The following is a 22,205-nucleotide window of genomic DNA, read 5'->3' as shown; positions in this document are numbered from 1 at the left end:
GAACGTTTCTGAAATGATCTAGAATAAAATACAGTGGTTGCTTCGGGTTAGGATCACTGTGCCACTAGGGAATGAGGGAAACTTGCTCTTCATTCATTTTCTTCTGACCATTTGAATATCTTTTATATTTGTGCATATGTGTTTAATATTGTATTTGAAAAAAAAATGTTTAAGTGAAAATATTGAGCTTCCAGGTAGGGAATTAAAGAGAGAGGTTGGAACGAATGATTGGTTCCTTCATTTACGGATGGTTACTAGGTGCCTTGTGTTGTGCTACATGAATACAAACAGGAAGGATCCTGCCCTCCAGGAATTTACACTTTAGTGTGATGCAGATGGTGACGATAATGCAGTGGACCGGTGTTATGAATGGAGGTGGATTTCAAGCTACTGTGGACCACTGAAAAAAGCGGGTCTAAAACTTTCTTAGCAGATCATCAGCTTATAGGCGATAAAGCCAAAGCTGAGGATGAAATGATGAGTAAGAATTTCATCTCACTTAGGGAAGGATAATGGAAAAACAATGGCAAGAGAAGGAAGGATTTTGTATGCCATAATCAAGAGTTTAGGTATTGAGAATCAATGGAAGATGTTGTTTGTTTTTTAAATTGAGGTAAAAATGAGTGTACAAGTTAATGAGTTTTGCTAAATGTATATACCTGTGTAATTACCATCCCAACAAACATTTCTATCACCTTAGAAATTTCTCTTAGGCTCTCCTCCACTCAATCTATACTCCCCAGAGTCAACTATTGTTCTAATTTCTATCACCAAATATTAATTTTGCCTACTCATGAACTTCATATAGAAGGAATTATTTAGGATCTATTCTTTTGTGTCTGACTTAATTTGCTTAACATAATGTTTTTGAGATTAAGCCATGTTAAGTTTGCCAGATGAAGTTCAGATACCCAGTTAAACAACAAATAATTTTTAGTAAAAGCATGTCCCATTCAATATTTGTATTTTTATTTGATAAATGTGGCAATGCTAATCCATGTTGTTGTGCTTTTAGTAGTCCATTTTTTTTTAAATTTATTGGGATGACAATTGTTAGTGAAATTACATAGACTTCAGGTGTACAATTCTGTATTACATCATCTACAAATCCCAGTGTGTGTTCACCACCCAGAGTCAGTTCTCCTTCCATCACTGTATATTTGATTTAGTAGTCCATTTAAAAAAAAAAATACTGAGTAGTACTCTGTACTATGAATGTATCATGATTTGCTAATTTTTCTCCTGTTAATGGATATTTAAGTTGTTTTTGATATTATGAATGACGCTGCTGTCAATATTCTTCTACAAGTCTTTTTATGACTGTATCTTTTTATTTCTCTCGGGAGAAATACCTAGAAGCAGAATTGCTGGGATGTAGGGTAGAAATTAATTTTTTGTTATAAGAAACTCCAAGTTTTTCCCTTTTATATTCCATGGAAGAATTTTGAGCAGAGGAGTGATGTGGTCAAATTTGCATTTTAGAAATATCCCTCTGGTAGCAATTTCGAGGTGGGAGAAGGCAGGGGCAAGACTGGAGGCAGGGAGGCTGTAAGAGGCTATGTCAAAAGTCCAGATGAAGATGACAGACACTTGAATTGTGGTGGAGGACAGGATGATAGGAGAAATATTTAGTAGGAGGCTGACGCAATGGCTTCTCAATGAGTTATCAGTGAGAGGTTAAGGAAAAAGAGAAGCCTGGGTGTACAGCTTTCCTGACAGGTTGTTACTAACAATTGGTAGGGACGATGTCTACTTTATACAGTAAGCTGCATTTAGTATTGTGTCTGAACACAGTGGGCTACGAATCAACAGATTTTGCCTGTCTTTTAAGGCCCATGCTTCTAAGGAGAGAAAACTCCTCCTCTCCTAGGGAAGCAGCTAGGAGTCTCATGAAGCACTGTGCGTTCAGATGGGCAAGCCGTTTCTCCACCGCAGTTGTGATTAGAGAGCTGAGAAAAAGCCCTGGAGCTGAGAGTCCTTACTGTCTACAGCAATGAAAGCCTAGCTGTGGTTGCACAGGTCTGATGGCTTTAGATCTGCTGACTTGTTTAGATCTCCCCCAGGGTACAAAGTAATCCAATGCCTTCTCCTTTCAAACTGACAAGGGATTTATCACTGGTGAGCCACAGGCAGCAATATCCGCTCTTCTTCCAGTGATTAGGTGACAATGGCTTCATTTCCAAGGCCCTTTGTTGCAAATATTATGTAAGAGCTACAGTCTGAGAGGAGAAAGCTTTGCTATCCCGTATCCTGGAATTTTTGAGTCAAGTGAGAGTTTGGAGAGACATAGATATCTATAAATGAGAAACAGAATTAATGGGGGTTTGAAGAATCAAATCAGATCGAGACCATGAAGCACAGAGTAAAAGTGACTTGGTCATTTTATGTCATAAAGATTTCTGACCAAACAGTTAAACTCTAGATTCTAGCTTTCTTCACTGCGTAAACCCTTCAGAGATTTCCTGCTCTTGTTCTTTCCAAGTATCTTTACCCCAAGGGTGAAACTGACTTCAGAATCTCTTTGGGAGAAAGCCTCCTTTCCAGATATGAGGGCCATTGTGTAGCCTCCCGACACTGCTCAGGAGTTTTTCCATTTCTCACCTACAACCAACATACGTACAAAGAACGTGTGTGCAACATGTACATGTTCACGTGCTCACAGTACTGGGACCAGGGAGTAGAAGGACTGGTAAAGATTTGTCCTGCTACCCATGAGCTCATAGTCTACTTGGGAAGACTGACATACAATTAGAACACGAATTGATAAATGTCATGATAGAGATAAGTGCAAGCATCATAGGTGTGGGAAAGATGCAACATTTCACAACTGGTAGAGTCACTGCAAAGGCTGCATTTCTCACCAACAGCGATGGCCTGGTGATGAAGTGGGTGTCAGTGGGCACAGGGCATTTGCAGGGGGCCAGCACCAACACCGAGAATGCCAACTCTGTGGGCTCAGGCCCATTCTGGGAGTAGTAGGATGGACACAAGGGTATGAGGGGCTTACCATGAGCTGGCTAGGTTGTGGGCACTGCACAGCTGAGCGACAGAGCAGCCAAGGACGTGGGGACACAGGAAGGGGTTGGGGGACTAGAGTAGGGCTATCATTCCAATGGTATAGAAGCATTTCAATATTTTACAAACGATACAGTTGTGCCAATACCCTGCTCCTAGAGCAGCAATATCCAATAAAAATACAATGCAAGCCACATATATAATTAAAAACAAACTTAGTAATCAAATTAAAAAAGTGTTAAAAAAAAGTTTAGGCTGTAATAAAGAATAAAATGCATTTATTTGAGCAAAGGAGGGATTGCAATCCAGGGCACAGATTCAGGTAGCAACCTAAATTTTGCTCCAAAGGGAACAAAGAAAGCCAAGGGTTTTAAAGGGCAAAAGCAAAAGAAGATGTTCTCATTTAGGTCCTCCATGTAAATGAAGGCTATTGACTAGGTCAGTGGGGGACTGGTTAGGCCCATTATGTAAATGAAAAATGCGATTGTCAAAATGGATTGGTTCCTTTCAAGGTGAGAATACGGATGGTCTGGTTACCAAGATAAGGAGGAAGTAAAGTTCACACTATGTTCATGGAGCAGTCATTGATCTAGGATGTTTACTGTTCAGCCTTGAACTATTTAGCAACAAGTCAGCAACTTAACCATAGTTTGAAGAATTGAGACATGAGACGCGCATAGGTCCCAGTTCCTCAGTGGCCTCCCAACTCCATTTTAAGTGACTCTCTGAGCAATGCTTATTCCATTTTACTTTCTCTGTTATCAAAAGTAAAAAGAAAAAGGGGAAATTAATTTTAATATTCTATTTTACATAGATTCAAAATGTTATTTTATCATGTAATCTATATACAACGTGATTAATGAGATAGTTTTCATTTTTTATTTTTATTTTTTTAAATCCAGTGTGTATTTTAAATGTATAGCCCATCTCAGTTCAGAAAATACCCACCAGTCCCTTTTGGGTACTCCGTTGGACAGTGCAGATCTTGAAAAATTATGGGAATGCTGTCCTTTTTCTCTCTCTCTCTCTCATCCCTGACTTTTGGGGGAGGCGACATCTCAGTTGTCTAAAATTTCCCGCAGATTTCTTCGTGGGGTTTCTTTCACTGCTCATCCCACCTGTAAACACGCACAGCTTTTAACAGATATAAAATTTAAAGCGAAGACATGTTTTTTTTTTTTTTCAGCTCTGAGCTCAATTACATTAATTACCTGTCCCATTGCTTAGTGCTGGCTTCATTACCAAACCAAAGTACAACTTAATTGCTCTTTAAACCCCTTTGAATTTTCAGACCTAATTTATCGGCAGCCTCAAGCTCCTGAAAAAATAAGTACCTGTGGATTTACTAAGGTGAAGTGGGAATTCACTGTGTGTGAGGCTTTCCTTGTTAGGCCCTTCCTAGGCCCGTAGTTTCTTTTTTTATTTAGCCACTTGAGATAATGAATCTTTGCCTTCCCTTGGACCCTCCTCGCGGCAAGTAACACCCCAAGCTTAAAACTCATTTCCTTGTGCTTTAGCACCACCTTGTGGTTTATGAGGAAAAGTCCAGAAGTAGGCTGCGTCCAACTTGGGATCACTGAGCGAAATTAACAGCCTCGAAGGGCCATCTGGCTCTTGCTGTCTCCTTCAGTCTGAGAGGAAATGAGATTTGTTACTCAGTATGGAATTTCTCCTACAGGCTAAACTGCCTGCTGAGAAATCAGGTGGTGTAGTATGTCCAATGTGAACTAAACAGAGAATCATGCAGAAACATAAATCCAGGCTGCTACTGTTCTATTATTTAAATTGAATTGCGTCCACCTTTCACAGAAGACTTGGCTCAGCCAGAGAACCTGGCATCTATGTCTGCTGTTACTGTTAAATGTTGAGCTAATGTTTTCAGTTGCTCCAAGTTAGGAATGATCCCCTGGCCATCAGTGATACACCCTGAAAACTGCGTTCACTTCATGGATTTGCAATCCAACCTGAAGCTGAATTTCACCAACAAACATGTTGCTTTGACCAGTGTAGGTTGAAAATAAATGGCATTAGAAGACAGATAGATGGGGCAGAAGCTTTACCAATAACCGTAACAGCACATACTTCCTATTATCCTGCACCAGTACTCCTTAATCCCTTTATCATTTACTTCTGCCAGGAAGGTGTATGAGCGCAATTTCCTTACTGGTCCAGAGAGGCCAATTACTTTGCCTGTGGTCACTCTGTTAGTCACTGGCAGAAACTTGTTTGCTAATGTAATATTCTAAATGATTGACTACCTCATCGCACAATTCTCTTCTTAAAAATAAACGGTCAGGGCTCCTGTTTTCTGTCTCCTGACCACCACCCTGAGGCTTTACCCTATAGTCCTGTGTGTCATGCTCTGCTTCCTGTTTCTAGGACCTGGACAGACCATTTCAGGGACTCCACTCCCATCACGCGTTTAGCAACCTGCTACAGCTCGATGGGACCGCTTCACCAAGGAGGAAGAATATAAGTGCTTAAATGCAGAATTGGAGGCAAAAGCAGCTGATCTGGGCCCCCAACTGTGGAAATAATAAGAGATCAGCAAGAAGTATTAGGCTGGTGCAAAAGTGATTGCGGTTTAAAAGGTTAAAAATAATTGCAAAAACCACAATTACTTTTGCACCAACTGAATACGATTTAGGCTTATTTCAACAAATTAAATCATATGAACAAGAAGATGATGACAGCTTCAGAGGTCTATTATCATCTGAAGGGGCAGTTTATCTATATTCAGAAACTAAGCCAAAGACCACAATCATTGATCCAGTAAACAAGATTTGAAACAAACCACGATCTGCAAATAAAGGAAGGAAAACAAATTCAAGTATAAAATTGAAATACTCTGATGTATAAACTGCTAATGATGTTGCCATTCCGGAGGGTTTCTCGACTTTTCTCTTGCACAACCAGTTGGCAAAATTGAAGGGCAACTGGAAGAAGGCGGCTTACCTGATTGTATACGTGATGATATTTTTTATGGTGTTAGTCAAGATGCTGGAACAGAAGAACAGATCCGATTTCTAAAGGCCAAACCCCATGTTATGCAGGAGGAATCGGATAATGCTGTATGACCATGCAATAAAAAGGGCATGCAAGTAAAGATTTAAAGTCTAAAGTAAAAAGTTTTGAAGAAAATTGTGAGATGGCAGCAAACAATTAATTTGTAACAACCGTCTCAAACAGAAAAAGATAAAATTCTTTTCAGAGAAGCAAATAAAAAATGTGATGGATTACAGCAACAGCTGTCTTCAGTAGAAATGGAATTAGAAAATAAAAGAAGGCTACAAAAACAAGCTGCCACTAGTCAAAGTGCCACAGAAGTTCGCTTGAATAGAGCTCTAGAAGAAGCAGAAAAGTATAAATTGGAGCTAAGCTAAGGCAAAATAACAAGGATATAGCAACTGAAGAACACACACACACAAATCAAAGCCTTAAAATCAGAAAACAAGAAACTAGAAAAACAGAGTAGAATTAATGATGGGGTTCAAGAAACTATTAAAATTAATTGATGTTTTTAAAAGGCAGAAGATGCATATTGAAGCTACCAAGATGCTGTCTTTCACTGAAGAGGAATTTATGAAGACATTTGAATGGGGAAATTCTTAAGTGATCTACTTTAGTTAATCTCTGTAACCAACAGTGTGTGATGGATATAGATTTTATTTAACTTAAGTTGTAATCGCTTGAATTATTTTTACTCTTAATTAGTAATGAAGATATTTAGTAACGAAATCAAAACAATTCCAAAGAATTCCCTGTTTGGATTGGGGGGGGATACAAAACGGATATGTAGTGATTAGAAAAAGGAAATAACTTATAAAAATAAAGCAATAGGAATTTTTAAAACGTCATCATCATTTTGCAGAACATCAGAAGCTTAGCTTGATTATGGTAATCATATCACAATACATACACATATCAGCTCATCAGATTTTACCTCTTAAATATATACACTCTCTATTTGTCAATTATATCTCAGTAAAGCTGGGCGGAGGGGAAGAACCTTAGAGAAACTGTTTAACGATTGTCACCAGTTTAAATCCAAATTCTACCCTTCATCAGCTGTCGCTTGGGCAGAATGTCTATTGGTGCTATTTCTGTGCCTCAGTTTCCTCTTTGGATTCAATGAATTAATGACACATAAAGGCCTGAAACAGGGCCTGGGACCTGCTGAGGATTCCCTGATGCTGACAGTCAGGGCTGGGCCTAAGTGAGGCTGCAAAATGCACGGCTCCGAAAGTGAGTGCCTCATTAGCCTCTCTCTAGTCCTGGCCCTGGTGATAATGACGACAATGAAGTTGATACTTGTATGGCATCTGCCTTTGTCAGTTTGGGCTGCTATATAACAAAGCACCATAGCTTGGGTGGCCTTATAAACAACGGAAATTTATTTCTTGTGGTTCCGGAGGCTGGAAGTCTGAGATCAGGGGTGCCAAAATGATTGGGTTCCAGTGAGGACCATCTGGTTTGTGGAGGGCTGTCTTCTCCTTGTATCCTGTCATGGCAGAGAGCACAGAGGGAGACCTGGCTCTCTTCCTCTGATAAGGACCCTAATCCCAACAGGGGGCTCCACACTCATGACCCAATCACCTCCCAAAGGCCCCACCTCCTACCACCATCACTTTGGGAGTTAGCCTTTAACATGAATTGTTTGGCGGGACACAAACATTCAGTCCATAACAGCCTTATTCAGAGTGTTAATGTCGTTGTTATGTCCAAAGTGGGCAGAGGAGACGGACTGAGGAGCACCCGGGCAGGCCTGATCTCATCCATCATCTTTGTTCTGGCCGCCTGAGATCTCACCATGACGCTTCATCCATCAGGGAAGCATGAAAAGACCTCAGGAGAACAACGTATTCAGCTTTGATCTCATCCTTACCATTTTCCCAAAGTTTAGCTGAGAGGAATTTTTAACAAGGATTACTGGGGAGAACAAACGGGTACAAGAGACTCATGCAGGTAGATAGGCTTGGAATGGAGAGGAGAGAGAGAGATGAAGAAAAGGGTAGTTTGCAGGGTCCCTGACGCAAGCTTCCCTGACTGATGACTTTTGGCTCAGCATGGCCTTGCTGACCCTTTCGTGTCTGACAAGTGAGCTGGGAGTCCCATGACCTTGAGTGGGGATCCTCCCATGTCAAGACATACACATCTGCCCACAGGATTCTAACTACATCTTCCCAAAAGAGCAAGGAACAGTGATTGTAATGAACAGGGCTGAACAATTTATTCCCCTTTTCCAGTCCCCAAAGTTAATGCTTTCCTGTATTGTAACTTAATTCCCCCTTCAAACAGGGTCAGGAGGCACTTGTAATTCCAGATATTAAATAAAAATAGACACCTGACTTCGAAGGCTCCTGAACTGGAGGCAACACTGCAGAGTCCTGTTTGCTTTTGGCTTCACTATTTAAATTTTTGCTAAGGCTTATGGGCTGCCATAGCAGTCACATCTGTGTGGCAGGGATTAAGTGACACAGGAAACAAAACTGCAGAACTGAAAATGTCTTCCCACCAGGTGGCCTCAGCCCCTATGGTTCCTGTATGAATCTCTCCTTTGGATGAAGGCATTGGGAGCTCTTAAAAGTACAATTCTGTTAAGAAAGCAATGGAAGCTTTTATCTGCCACGTTAGCCTTATAAAAGTGCATATTACATGGATTTTGTGGAAGGTGAATTTTGATGGGAATAATAGCATGCGCTCAGAAGGAAAATGTCAAAATGCAATATTGCAAAGAGTAGGAGAGTAGAAACATTCCATCTCATCTGATGTATATATATGACCTATAGACATATATAATACAGATATAGACTAGATCACGAGTGTATGAGCAGAAGGCATTGCTATACGGGCAGTGTTCTATGAAGACTGAGAGTGTTTGTCCAGCATTTATGTAGCTTGGGATACCAGGCAGCAGCCAGACCCTTCTATTGGCCCTTGCAGGCACCAAGAGGAGGTTTAGTGCTTGAGATGTCTTTCCCAGAGCTGGATCCTAAGGGCATGTTTAAACCCTGATGGAGAAGCAGATTTGAGGCCAATGTTGGCCAGTCAGTCACAGACCAATTTTGAAAGCAAAACTGAGTTCAGGGAGAAACCAAAGATGTGTGAAGAACTGAGCACCAGGCCACATGTTTGTAGGCAGCTGGGTGGAACCTGGCAGGGGTAGCTGTCTCTCTGAGTCTTAAAACGACGGCCATCTATGAACAAGAAAGTGGGCACTCACCAAACACTGAATCAGCTGGCACCTTGCATTAGGACTTCTCAGTCCCCAGAACCGTGAGAAATAATTTTCTATTTTTTATAAGCAACCCAGTATATGGTATTCTGTTACAGCAGCCTGAGTTGACTGAGCCATGTTCCTAGCACAATGCCTGGTTCACTAGCTGAGCTCCATGAAACTGTGTTCTTTCACTTCCAGCATCCATGGTTTAAGAATTTCAGGAGCCTATTGTCTCAACCATCATATGTTCTTGGGTAATGAGGGCTAGACCGGACAAATGATAGGGGTAAGTGTGCGTTGATCTAACTCTACCTTGCAACAAGAGCAGAGCCATGATTAAAATAGCTGAGGAGGCACATGCTGACATGGCACATGCTGACGTGGTCTCAGAATGTTGACCCTTTTCTACTAGATGTTACAGAAGAATATGATCGGGCAGTGATGAGGAAGAAGTAGTGGGAGAGGGTCAACTCCACAAGGGGAAAAATGGCTTTTGAAAGCTTCCCATTAATATTTGTGAAGCGCTTCAGAATGTGCCTATTTGCAAGACCTATTTCATGATGCCCCTCAGAACGTGGATGACCCCATCCCAACTGCCCTTCCCTCACTGTCATTTCAAGTAGTTGTAAACCAGAGAGGCATCAGGCACTATTTCATGAAGAGGTGACCAGGTTGACTTTCCCCCATGCTGAGCAGCACAGGACAAATGTGAACACCTGGACAATCGTATGTGGCCATCTTGGCAAGGTTAGAGAGCCCATTGATATGGCACCCTGAGAACCCACACAAGCCTAGGAGAGTTGTGATGCCCAAAGGGGTTGGACACTTAATGTGCAAAGAAAGAAAAAATAGGAAAATGTCATTTTGGAAAGCATAATAAAAGTAGGGATCCAGGCAGGCATGATTAACTTGTGTTAAAAATCATTAGACGGATGGTTGAAGACCAAGTGAACATTCCTGTAGCACCAAAATAATACCACACAGATACACACTCAGGTGCACAGTGAAAACTCCAGTAAAATGTAATATCAGACTATTGTGACACAAATCCAGGGATGAGGCTTAGCATACCAGTGGTGCTATGATGGTGCAGCTTGAATCCATCAAACCTCTATATTGAATGTCTATTGTACAAGAACAGCTGACCAACACTGCGAGAGAGCCCCAAAGAGAAATGCACAAGGTGGGACATTCTCCGGAATATTTAAGGCCACTTATTTCCCAAGTCTTTGAGGGTGGTGCGTGGAGTGGGGCACTGAATTAGGTTAAGTGAGACTGAAGGGAAAAAATTAAAATATGCAATGCCATCATTGTCTTGGATTGGATATTGGTTACAACAAACCAGTTAAAGGACATTTTGGATCAATTAGGAAAATCTGAATATTGTCTGGATAGTAATTGAAATAAAAATGTAGAGATTATTGATTGAAAAAATAGATAATAAAATAGTATATGATCTAATTTCAGTTAAACGCATATATACATACTGTCATGCAGGGTGGCATGCAGGGTCTCTGGTCCTGCTCCCCACATAAGAACGTAGGACACGGTGGGTGAGGCCAAGAAGGAACACCCACGGAGCCATAGATAGGGGAGTCATACCACTATATTCTCGCTGACGGCATCCGCCTCTCTGCAATTCGCAATCCACAATCCGCCCTTGCAAGCCCCCATTTTCTGCTAGCGTAGCCACAGCAGTTATATTAGTGGCCAATGGCTCCCTGGTTACAGCTGATGGTAACTAGCCACAGCTGATGGCCATCCAATCACAGTTGATGGCCATTTACTACCCGAGCGAGCACCTTTCCACATGAGGGCGAGAGCCCAGAAACTGCACTCCTGGCTTTGTCCCCGCACATACATATGTAAAAAATGACCCAGCATGAAATGCACTAAGGTATTAACAGTGGTGATCTCTGCATGGTAAGAATGTGATGTTTTTATTTTTCAATTTTAACTTGTTTGCATTTTATTATTTTCTATAATGCTTTTGTCCCGTTTCTGTACGGTTATTTTAAAAAGGTGTTATAAAAATTATTAAACTTAATACACTAAGAGGGGAGAGAATGGAAAAGTGCAATTGTTTAATTCTCCATTTTGCTGAAATTGGGCTCAATCTAGAAAAATGTCCACGAACAATAGTGGTATTGTTTGTTCTCACTCCCCCTTTCATCTCAGGAGCAATTGCTGAAGCTGCTGGAAGTAGATGGCCTTAAATATTTCTGTGATTGTCAAGCCAATTGTAATCAATCTGGCCACTTCCACCAGCAACGCATTTTATCAGTAGGGTACCTAGAACATATGTTAAAAACCGAAGAAATTCCAGTACAAGGATATAAAATGATTGCGTCGATTATTTCTTATTTGAGTTCTTTCGTTTCCTGGTTATTTATTTTCTGTTCTCATTCTTTATGTTCTTTCTTTCTTTTCTTCCTTTCTTTCTTTCTTTCTTTCTTTCTTTCTTTCTTTCTTTCTTTTCCTTCCTTCCTTCCTCCTTCCTTCCTTCCCTTCCTTCTCTTCCTTCCTTCAGTCATTTCCTTCCTTCCTTCATTCCTCCGTCCTTTCCTTCCTTCCTTACCTCCTCCTTCCTCTCCTTCTCTCTCTCTCTCTCTCTCTCTCTCTCTCTCTCTCTCTCTCTCTCTCTTTCTTTCCTTCTTTTTTACGTTGTCTTGTGCTTGTATTTTTTTATTAGTAATTTTCTAAGATTTTAATTAAAATATAGCTAGCATATACAATATTATAATACTTTCAAATATACACCATAGTTGTTCAACATTTATATACCTAAAGAAGTGATCACCATTAGGTCCGGCACCCATCTGACACCGTACCATGCTATCACAATAGTATTCACTATATTCCCCATTCTGTACCTTACATCCCCATGACTTATTTATTTTATACCTGCAAATTTGGACCTCTTATTCCCCTTCCCCCTTTTCCCCATTTTTAAATTGTTCAATACACTTGACATTGAATATTACTTTATATTAATTTCAGGTGTACAGCATAGTAGTTAAACATTTATATAATTTAAGAAGTGATCCCCCTGACTAGTCTAGTACCCACCTGGCACTATACATAGTTCTTACCATATTATTGACTATATTACTATGCTTTACTTAATATCCCCATGACTATTTTGTAACTACCAATTTGTATTTATTAATCCCTTTCCCTTTTCACTTACCCCCAACCCCTCTCCCATCTGGCAACCATCAAAATGTTCTCTGTGTTTATTACCTTGTTTCAGTTTTGTTTATTTTGTTCTTACCTTAAAGAATGTTTGCTGTAAACTATTTTAATCAAAACCTTCTCTTGGAACAATAATCCAAAGAAATTTCTACCAGATTCTCTTTCCATTATATGTATTCGCTTGGGATGGCTATCCCTTTTTCCAAAAAATTTTAAAGCCTACCTGATTTAAATTCATAAACAAGATAGATGCATTGGAATAGTAACCCTCACATTACAACCTGTCCCCCTGACATGCCAATGTTGTGCCTCAACATTCAAGAGAGAAAAAACAATATTGGTCAAATATATATGAGAATGTGAACACAGCAACATAATTTCAAAATAAAGTCACAGTTTGGTATTTTTAAAGCTCATAAACTTTTTGTCTAGATATAAACCAAAGACAGAGAAAAACTGAGATCATGTCATCATATGCCTCCTCAGCTATTTTAATTATGGCTCTGCTCTTGTTGCAAGGTAGAGTTAGAGCAATGCGCACAGCTAGCAAATGTTCCTCTAGTGACACAGTCATTTGGAATGAATGAGTTTTATTTTGGCTGAAGAGGGCGAGAGTTATTGGGAAATATCTGCTCTACTGCAATATGAGCTCTCGTACATAAGGGATGAAGTCTGCTAGGAGATCTGAAAGGTTTTGGCTTGGGGACATATTGCTATTTGAACAGATGTCTAAAATTTAATGAATATGATTGAGGTCCTCCATTCATTTGTTAAGAAAGGTTGAATCATAGTATATGAGTTCAGGAGAAGAAATGTGAGAAAAATTGCTCTTGCCTGTTATAGTCAGATACTTTAAGAATACTCAGTAAGGAGGGATATCCCAAATACTGATGTTTTAAAAGAAATTGTATTTGTGTATTATTATTAATGACTAAAGGTCAAATCCGACCTAGGCTAGAAAGAGGCAAAACTAGACGTAGAACACGGGCTCTTAACTATCATGACCAGTTCATTTCCACTATGCTCTGTTGACATGTGAGGTATGAAAAACTAAGACTTCTTGTTGGAGATCCAATATGCTTTAATTTATTGTTGGATCTCATTGCTTTATTTACTTTTAAAAAAAAAAGTGAGCAACCTAGTATCAAAAATGTAAATAGGCTCCCATCCGTCATTTTGTGAAGGTAAAATTACATTTAAGTCAATGTAAGCAAACATAAAAATTGCCATATTACAGTCAAATTCCACCACATTTAAATATTAAAAGTAAATTTTATTTTGATATAATTGTAGATTCACATGTGCTTGTAAGAAATAATACAGAGAGATTCCATATACCTTTCATCCAGCTTCTCCCAATGATAACATCTTGCATAATTCTAGTACAGTATCACAACCAGGAAATCAACATTGACACAATCCACTGACTTTATTCATATTTCAAGTTTTATATGTACTCATGTGTATGTGTGTGTGCAGGCGCATGTGTGTGATGTCTGTGTGTATTTAGTTCAATGCGATTTTACCACAAGTGTAGAATAGTGAGACTACCACCATATTTAAGATGTGAAACACGTCCATCACAAGGAACCCTTGTGCTACCCTTTTATAGCCACAGTCACTTCCCTCCTTGCTCCACTCCATAACTGAGGACAACCACTAATCTGTTCTTCATCCCTATAACTTAGTCACTTCAAGAATGCTATGTCAATGAACTCATACACTACACACACTTGTGAGATTTTTTTGTCACTCAGCATAATTCCCTTGAGACCCATTCATGTTGTTATGTGTATCAATAAGTCATTTTCTTTTTAATGCTGAGTATTGTTCCGTATGGATGTACCACTGCTGGTTTAACATTTACCCACTGAAAGGCATGTGGGTTGCTTCCAGTGTTTTTGGATATTATGAAAAAGTTGCTATGGACATTTGTGTACAAGTTTTTGTGTGAATATACATTTTCGTTACCCTGGGATAAATGCCTAAGAGTAATTACTGGGTCACATGGCAAGTGCATGTTTATTTTTGTAGGAAACTGCCATACTCTTTTCCAGAGTGGCTGTACAATTTTACATTTCCACCAGTAATATATGAGGGATCCAGTTTCTCCACATTCTTGCAAGCACTTTGGGTTATCACTATTTTTTTATTTTAGCCCTTTTGATAGGTGTGTGATAATAGCTTATTGGGGTTTTAATTTGCATTTCCCTAGTGACCAATGAGATTGAACATTGTTTCATGTACTTACTTGCCATCTGTATGTCCTCTTCAGTGAAACATTCGTGTCTTTTGCCAATTTTCTAATTGTTTATTTCTATTTTTTTCACTGTTGAGTTTTGAGTGTTCTTTATATATTCTAGATACAAGTTCTTTGTAGAATATGTGGTTTGCAAATATTTCCTGTTAGTCTGCATTTCACCTTCTTTACGGGATATTTCACGAAGCAGTTTTTTTTTGTTTTTGCTTTTAATGAAGTCCATTTTTCAATTTTTAAATCAATTTTTTTATCTTATGGATCATGTTTTTGGTGTCTCACTTTATTTTTATTCCTATTTTCTTGAGGTATGCATATTTGCAGCTAAAATAAAACTTTGAGTAGAGCACTGTTTAAATGTCTTGTTTTCATACGTTTAGCAATTTACTCATGTTGAGTGAACTAGAATTGCTTGCTTTACAGCCAACTGAGCAGTGCAGGTGATGACTGGAGTTCTGGTGAGTACAAACTGCATCTATTAAGACCACTTTCCTCCTTGTTCTCACAATTCGTATTCTTTCTCAGGCTTTTTAATGGTTCTGATTTTGGGAATTGCACAAGTTTGTATGTACTCCAAACTATGAGCCTGGGAGATGCACAAAGACTGTTTTATGTTATTGTTGGGAGTCTCTGTAGCATAGTGGAAAGTGCGTGCATGGAATCCCAAGGCAGCCATGCCCAAATTTGAATCTTTAAAGCTGTATGAACTCTGCATGCTTCCATTTTCTTACCAGTAAAGTGGGGATACAAGCCTGACTACTTCATAAAGTTGCTGTGAGAATAGGAAATAACGCATGCAAGGCACTTTCTGGAGGATCTGGTATACAGATGTGCTGAATAAATATTACCTGTATGATCATATTCTTTCTGTATGCATTCACTTTCACATTATTTCCACCTAAAGTGAAGAATTTCAAAATCCCATAACTGCTCCCACCCCCTTATTAAGGTCTTTAAAGAGAACATGAAGGTCTAAAGGGAAAAGTACTGGCTGTTTTTGGTCTCTTAAGGGAGCATGAAAACAATGGGTTTGTGCATGGGAGAGGAGCACATCTTATTTACAGAAGAGCTGTCATCCAGTAAATATTTCTTCCTTTGCAATTGTTAACAGAATATACATCCTTAACAAGTTGTGTCCCCTCAAAACCAAATCTGAGACAGGATTCAATTTATTTGGAATATGATCAAAGAAAATACTAGAGGAATAGACAAATGAAATGGAAGGAAAGGCAGGCAAAAAAAAAAAAAAGATGTGTTATCTGCAAGAGACTGCTATAGGTAACAAGAATTTAATTCCTCTGAGCAGTCTGGGGGAGAGTATACATGTGACTCAGAGTTATCTCACTGGTGGAGTGAGGATCTAGGTATTTATATACCAATTCTCCTTGGCATTGGTTGATGGGTGCTTCAGAGTGGGGGTGGATTAATTCCCTGGAACTTCCCCTCAGCTCCAGGACAGAGAGAGCCCTGAGCAAGCAGTTAAAAGTGCTGACCGTAGAAAATTGATTCAAGAAAATGGTAAGTGTCTAGGACATGGGGGCTAGACTCTGGTGGTTTCTGCTACAGTCTGTTCCTTTCCTCTCATGCATCCACTTGTACGCCATGTTAACGATTTCATACTACTTCTTCAAGTTTGCAACTGGTCACAAGGGGTTACTGGACAAGCTACTGACCCCACTGTTGCCATCGGATTTAAGGACATGATTGAAAATTATCATCTCTTTCCTCAACCATTCTAGATCCCTCTCACCCTCAGCCACCACTTCAGCATGAAGAGGTTGCTTACGCAGTGACGTAACCCACATCTTCATCTCTGGGGAGCCTGGACTCCTGGTTAGTGTCTGAGTGATGCTGTAGTTGTTACACTTGCTGGTTTACAGTTACTGAAGGGCATGGAAGCATCAAGGGGGGTTCTAATAAATTCTCTGGGTTCCAGACCTACTCCTCCTGGGCCTATTACATAGCAACAGTGCTATCTACTTATAATTATCAGAGACAATGATGTCTGGCAATGTAGAAACTCCTTTTTTACCTGCTCTTGATGAGAGATTTGGGTGGAACCCTTACTGTTTTCTCTAGTAGAAGCGTTCCCCTCACCATAGACCCATCCATAGTTTTATTCCGCTAACCTGAACTAATGTGGGAGTTTACATGGGGTAAGAATGTCGTCTTAATTATGCTTCTGGAAACTGACCAGGTGACCCACTGAGAGACAGACTTGAGCACTTCTCCATTTATCACTTAGTCTCCACTTCACTCCCTCCACTCTAATAGGAGGCGGTATGGTGATTCACTCAGACCCTCTACCAAGTGATATTATGTACTCAAGTGATATTATCCTCATTGCACGCGGGCGATAAGGTCATGTCTTTATTTTCAGTGTACAATTACATAGGTAAACGGTTGTAGGTTCTTTTGAGGTGGGAGTAGGGGAACTCTTCTGTATGTACTGGCTCTGGCATCATAGGTAGAATGCTTTCAGTGGCTTCAGTTGATTGGCTGTGGATCTGAGAGCTGATTCTGGACTAGAAACAAGGCTGGACTTGGAGTGTTTATTCATCAGCTCCTGTCGGTTGTTGGTTGAAGGCTGTCCTGGGAGCATCAATTTCCTGGCATTCCTGGTCTTCCCAGGAGGAGCAGGGTGCGTTCCTATTGGCAGTGGGAATTTGGGCAGGCATGCCTGAGATGGTAAACACTGAGGGATCATCACATGTGGGGCAACAACCACATTGTTGGCAAACCCACTAGTTTGGAACAATTTGGGCATTGGTGCTAGAGAGTCAGTGGATTTCTGCCTCAGCTAACTCCAGGATTTATTTTTCTCTATAATCCCAATTTATAAACAGACTTTCGCTAGGGTCTGTTTTTCCCCCTGTAAATAAAAAAACTCAAAGGTCATTAATAAAAATCATTATAAAAGCAACACACATGATCATTGAGAAAATATTGTAACACAAGGCATGGAGTAAGAGCCATACAAACACCAACGGGAAATTTATTATTCTGATGAGTGAGTTACGGGAGGGAAATAGGCAGAGACCTTGCTCATCTCTGCTGATTCCCGTGGCTCTGGTTTCATGTCCTATGGCATCCGAACATCCCCATGGGATAGGCAAGATTTGAGTATCATTCTGACTTCATCAAAAAGGAAGATGAACAGTAAAAAAAATTAACATGTTTAAGGTTACATTGTGAACTTTAGGAATACAACTGTGCCTCTTGATTTCCAGTTTGGTATTCCGATACTCACTAAGCTACTCTTTATCTCACTTCAATTGCTGTCTCAAATTATATTGGTAAACTCATACTCCACAATATGTTTTCTCTGGGGGAATGGAGAATGACAGCCTACCTATCACCCACTTTGCTTTAGAATAAAATGTGACTTTTATGTAACTGCAATAATATATGTATGCTATAAAAATGCTTTGCAGTCTGAAAATGCTACAAATAAGTTGGGAAATGAAGACTAATGTGCTACTGAAAGGTTATAATTTTCAACTCTCTCAGCATGAGTCAGACTCCATGTGGCAATGCTCCCTTGAAATGGGGTTGACAGTTCTCCAGCATTAAGAAAAAACACAATAGAATTCATCTCACACATTATAAATGTCTAACACCCATCACCACAAATGACACACAACTTGGGACCTCTTTTGGGAGGAGTGAATCCAAAAGCTATGTAGCCTGACAGTACTATCTTCCTGTTAATTTTGTTCATACCCAGTTTGTTCTTACTGAAATTTTCCTTTCAGGGGTATTTTACATCAAATGGCCCTGTAACATACTTTTAATTATATTCCCATGTAGAATGCTGGGAGATTTGTATACTGGAAATATCAAACCTTTATTCTCAGTATTTAAAGTAGTTTTAGCAAAAGGTGCCCCCCCACACAGAGCAGGAAGAAATAAATATATTAATAAAAAATTGATATTTCAAGTGCTTCATCTACTCTGTACCTTACAGCAGCCCTCCCTTACCCTTACTTGCTGTTTCAGTTACCCGGGGTCTACTGTGGTCCGAAAATATTAAATAGAAAATTCCAGAAATAAACAATTCATCTTTTTAAATTGTGTTCCATTCTGAACAGTGTGATGAAATCTCACATGGTCCTGCAAGGGATGTGGATCATCCCTTTGTCCATCCTATACACTCTGTATGTGCTCCCCACCTGTTAGTCACTAGCAGCTGTCTTGGTTATTAGATCGATTGCTGCAGTATTGCAGCACTTGTGTTCAAGTAACCTTTATTTTATTAAATAATGACCCCAAAGTGCAAGAGTAGTGATGCTGGCAATTCAGACATGCCAAAGAGAAGTCTAAGTGCTTCCTTTATGTGAAAAGGTGAAAGTTCTCTACTTAATAAGGAAAGAAAAAAGATTGTATGCTGAGGTTGTTAAGATCTATGGTAAGGATGAATTTTCTATCCATGAAGTTGTGAAGAAGGAAAAAGAAATGGGTGCTAGTCTTGCAGTCGTATATCAAACTGCAAAAGTTACGGCTATGGTGTCACTTTGTAAGTGCTTAGTTAAGATGCAAAAGGCATTAAATACGTTGGTGGAAGACTTGACATCGTCACAGTTCAATGACCCTTCTGACGTATTTTCAGAAGGTCAATAGTAACCTCACATATCACAATGCCTGTGCCATTCAACTCACTTCATCTCATCACATAGGCATTTTATCATCTCACATCATCACAAGAAGCGTGAATATAGTACAATAAGGTATTTTGAGAGAGAGAGAGACCACATTCACATAACTTTTATTATAGTATATTGTTGTAATTGTTTTATTTTATTATAAGTTATTGTTTTTAACCTTGTGCTGTGCCTAATTTACAAATTAAACTTTATCATAGGTATGTACGTATAGGAAAAACATAGTATATTTAGGGTTTGGTACTATCCGTGGTTTCAGGCATCCAATGGGGGTCTTGGAATGTATCTGTCCAGATAAGGGGAGAATACTGTACTTACAGGTGAAGATAGGGGTTGAATTCTTATAATCATCCAACTTCTAGAGAGTTTCAGTTGCTCACTGTTCATTTTATGGATCTTTGCTCCAAATCCTTGCTTTTTGTTCAAATGGTGAGTGAACATTCAATCCTCCTCCTCTTTACCCTCATGAAGCACAAAGATGAAGCCAACAAGAAGAAAAGGAACAGGTTCGATTTTTTCTGTCACCTCCCAGACAACCACACATCCATTAGCACCATTGGTAGATTGCATTAAGCCTTCTATTTTTCTTTGGATATTTAAATTACTTAGAGCTTGTAGAATGCACTTCCTTCTTTGATTTTGTGAGACTGGGGATTATAATTACGCTTTCCTTCTCTCCAATTCCTCAAAGATTACCAACAGTAGTTCTCTTTGTGGTTTCTGCACTTGCTCTTTGTCCAACTTGAAGTTTTTTTAGAGCACCTGGGTTCCCATTTACAACCTCCTTCTCTATCTGTGACTTCAATTCCCTCTTAACATTGGTTTCACATTTCCCAGTGTGACAACAATTTGTAAACAGAGCAGAGAGAAGTAAAATAGAAGCTGAGTGAACACATTTGTTCTTGTGATTTGTTAGTATTAAATCTTTGTCCCTAAAGATTTTTTTTTTACAATCAAGAATTTATTTGTTTTCATCTGTTTTAGAAATAAAAAGGTTTAAACAGAAAGTTGCAAAAATGATAAAATGTAATGTTGTTATATCCTATTTGCTTAGGTGTGTGGTTTGTAAATTCCAAATAAGTAAAATAATATACAAATATATTTTCAAATCTTTATAAATGAAAAGAAAACCACATTAATCATTAAATACTTCCCTAAAGATTCAATACAGCTTATATCACACCCTAAAACAAAGCCAGCAACAAAAAATTAAAAAATAAAAACACTATCATGCACATTGTCTCTCCCTCTGCCCCAATACCTCAATGAAAAAAATCATCATTAGCTATTTTAAATATTCACTTCGTTTTGAGTCTCAACTTGATTTATTAGTTATAGCTCTTAACAAGCCCCCCCCCCCCACATTGTACATTTTTCAGTCTTTCCATTTTACTGAAGAGTACTATACCATTTTTATTTTTAAATATTTTCAAGTCCTGTCACTGACCCATTTATTTTGACTGATGATTGGCTAATTGAAATCGCAAATGATTGGGACTTCATTATTTCAAATGTGGGCTTTGGAATCTAAAAGACTTTATCTTCCCCATTTAAACACTTAGATGACCTTCAGCAAGCAGAGTAACGTCTTTGAACTTTAGTTTCCTCCTCTATAAATGAGCTGTTAGGATTAAATGAAATAACATGTCTGAAAGCTTGAAAAGGGTGACTGACAGATGACAGGAAATCTGTAAAGTTTTACTTTCCCCCTCTTTGTTTTAATGAATTGTGATGGGATTAAAGCAATCAATTTTGAAGCATTATGGGAAGTTAATTTTTACAGATCTTTATAAAATTAAGGCAACAGAAAGAAGGCAAATTTGTTAATCAGGATTCTGAATACTTAAAAAAACAAACAAAAAATCCCACAAACCTGTCAGGTTTTTCTTTAAGCTCTCAAGATGCGTTTCCCAATCTTTTCCTAATAAGATTCATTTTTCAAAGTCTATAATTTATGATGACTGATATCAATACTGTACAATTTGTCTTTTAATCAATAGGCACTTTTCCTCTTAACCAATTAATACATCAAAGACTCAGATAATTAAGGAATAATTAGTTTAATTGCCAGCTCTACACAAACATACTTCATTCTAAGACATTTTCACAGAGGATGGGGATTAGAGAATGCTTCTAATGTCTATTATTCTTATAAATTAGACTAGAGGGGAAATTCTTTCAATTGTTTATTATTTTACTTTTACTACTGAAACTTTTTACTTTTATTACTTTTTACTTTTATTACTTTCTATTACTGAACAAGAAGTATCCATGTACTTAACACAAAATGAAACTTCTTTTAAGAAGTGAGTGGAAAAACTAGGTTAAAGATTACTAATTTAGGTTTGTTTCTTAGTTTTGTTTTTTAAATGTTTGCTGACAAAAACCCAATTCAAACTAGGTTAAGCAAAAAAAGGAATTTATTGGAATGATAGTGGGGTACTCATGGAAAAAGCAAGCCCTGTGAAAGATAGAGGTGCCAGTGAGCCATAGGAAGTACCAGCTGAAAACAGGGACTAGAACACAAACGAAACTGAGTTTCTGCATCCCATTTCTGATTCTGTTTGAGTTTTCATCCTTTTCTCTTGCTATAGATTGGCCTTCTCCACATGGCATAAAACAAGAGCTGATGGCTCCTGAGTTTATATCTTATTGCTTCATCCAGCAGAGAAGGAATACATTACTCTCACTACTTGAATGAGCAACATTCCTGGGGAAGGTGGTCATTAGCCCAGCTTAGATCAGGCACCTACTCCTGGACCAATCAGCTGTAGAGAGGGAATGGGGTCTGGTGAAAACATGGCAGCTCCTATGAAAATCATTTAGGTAGAGTGGGAGGCAGGTGGGTGGTTACTGG

General features: G+C 38.9%; 1 pseudogene; it reads left to right on the top strand.

The window, feature by feature from the left end:
• Positions 1 to 369: 369 nt before the first annotated feature.
• LOC117035860 (testis-expressed protein 9-like) lies at positions 370 to 6,627 on the top strand (annotated as a pseudogene).
• Positions 6,628 to 22,205: the final 15,578 nt, after the last annotated feature.

Source organism: Rhinolophus ferrumequinum, chromosome 16 (genome assembly GCF_004115265.2).
Source record: "Rhinolophus ferrumequinum isolate MPI-CBG mRhiFer1 chromosome 16, mRhiFer1_v1.p, whole genome shotgun sequence".
In the NCBI taxonomy this organism is placed as follows: Eukaryota; Metazoa; Chordata; class Mammalia; order Chiroptera; family Rhinolophidae; genus Rhinolophus; species Rhinolophus ferrumequinum.
The sequence above is the reverse complement of the archived record's forward strand: the minus strand, read 5'-3'. Positions and strand labels throughout refer to the sequence as shown.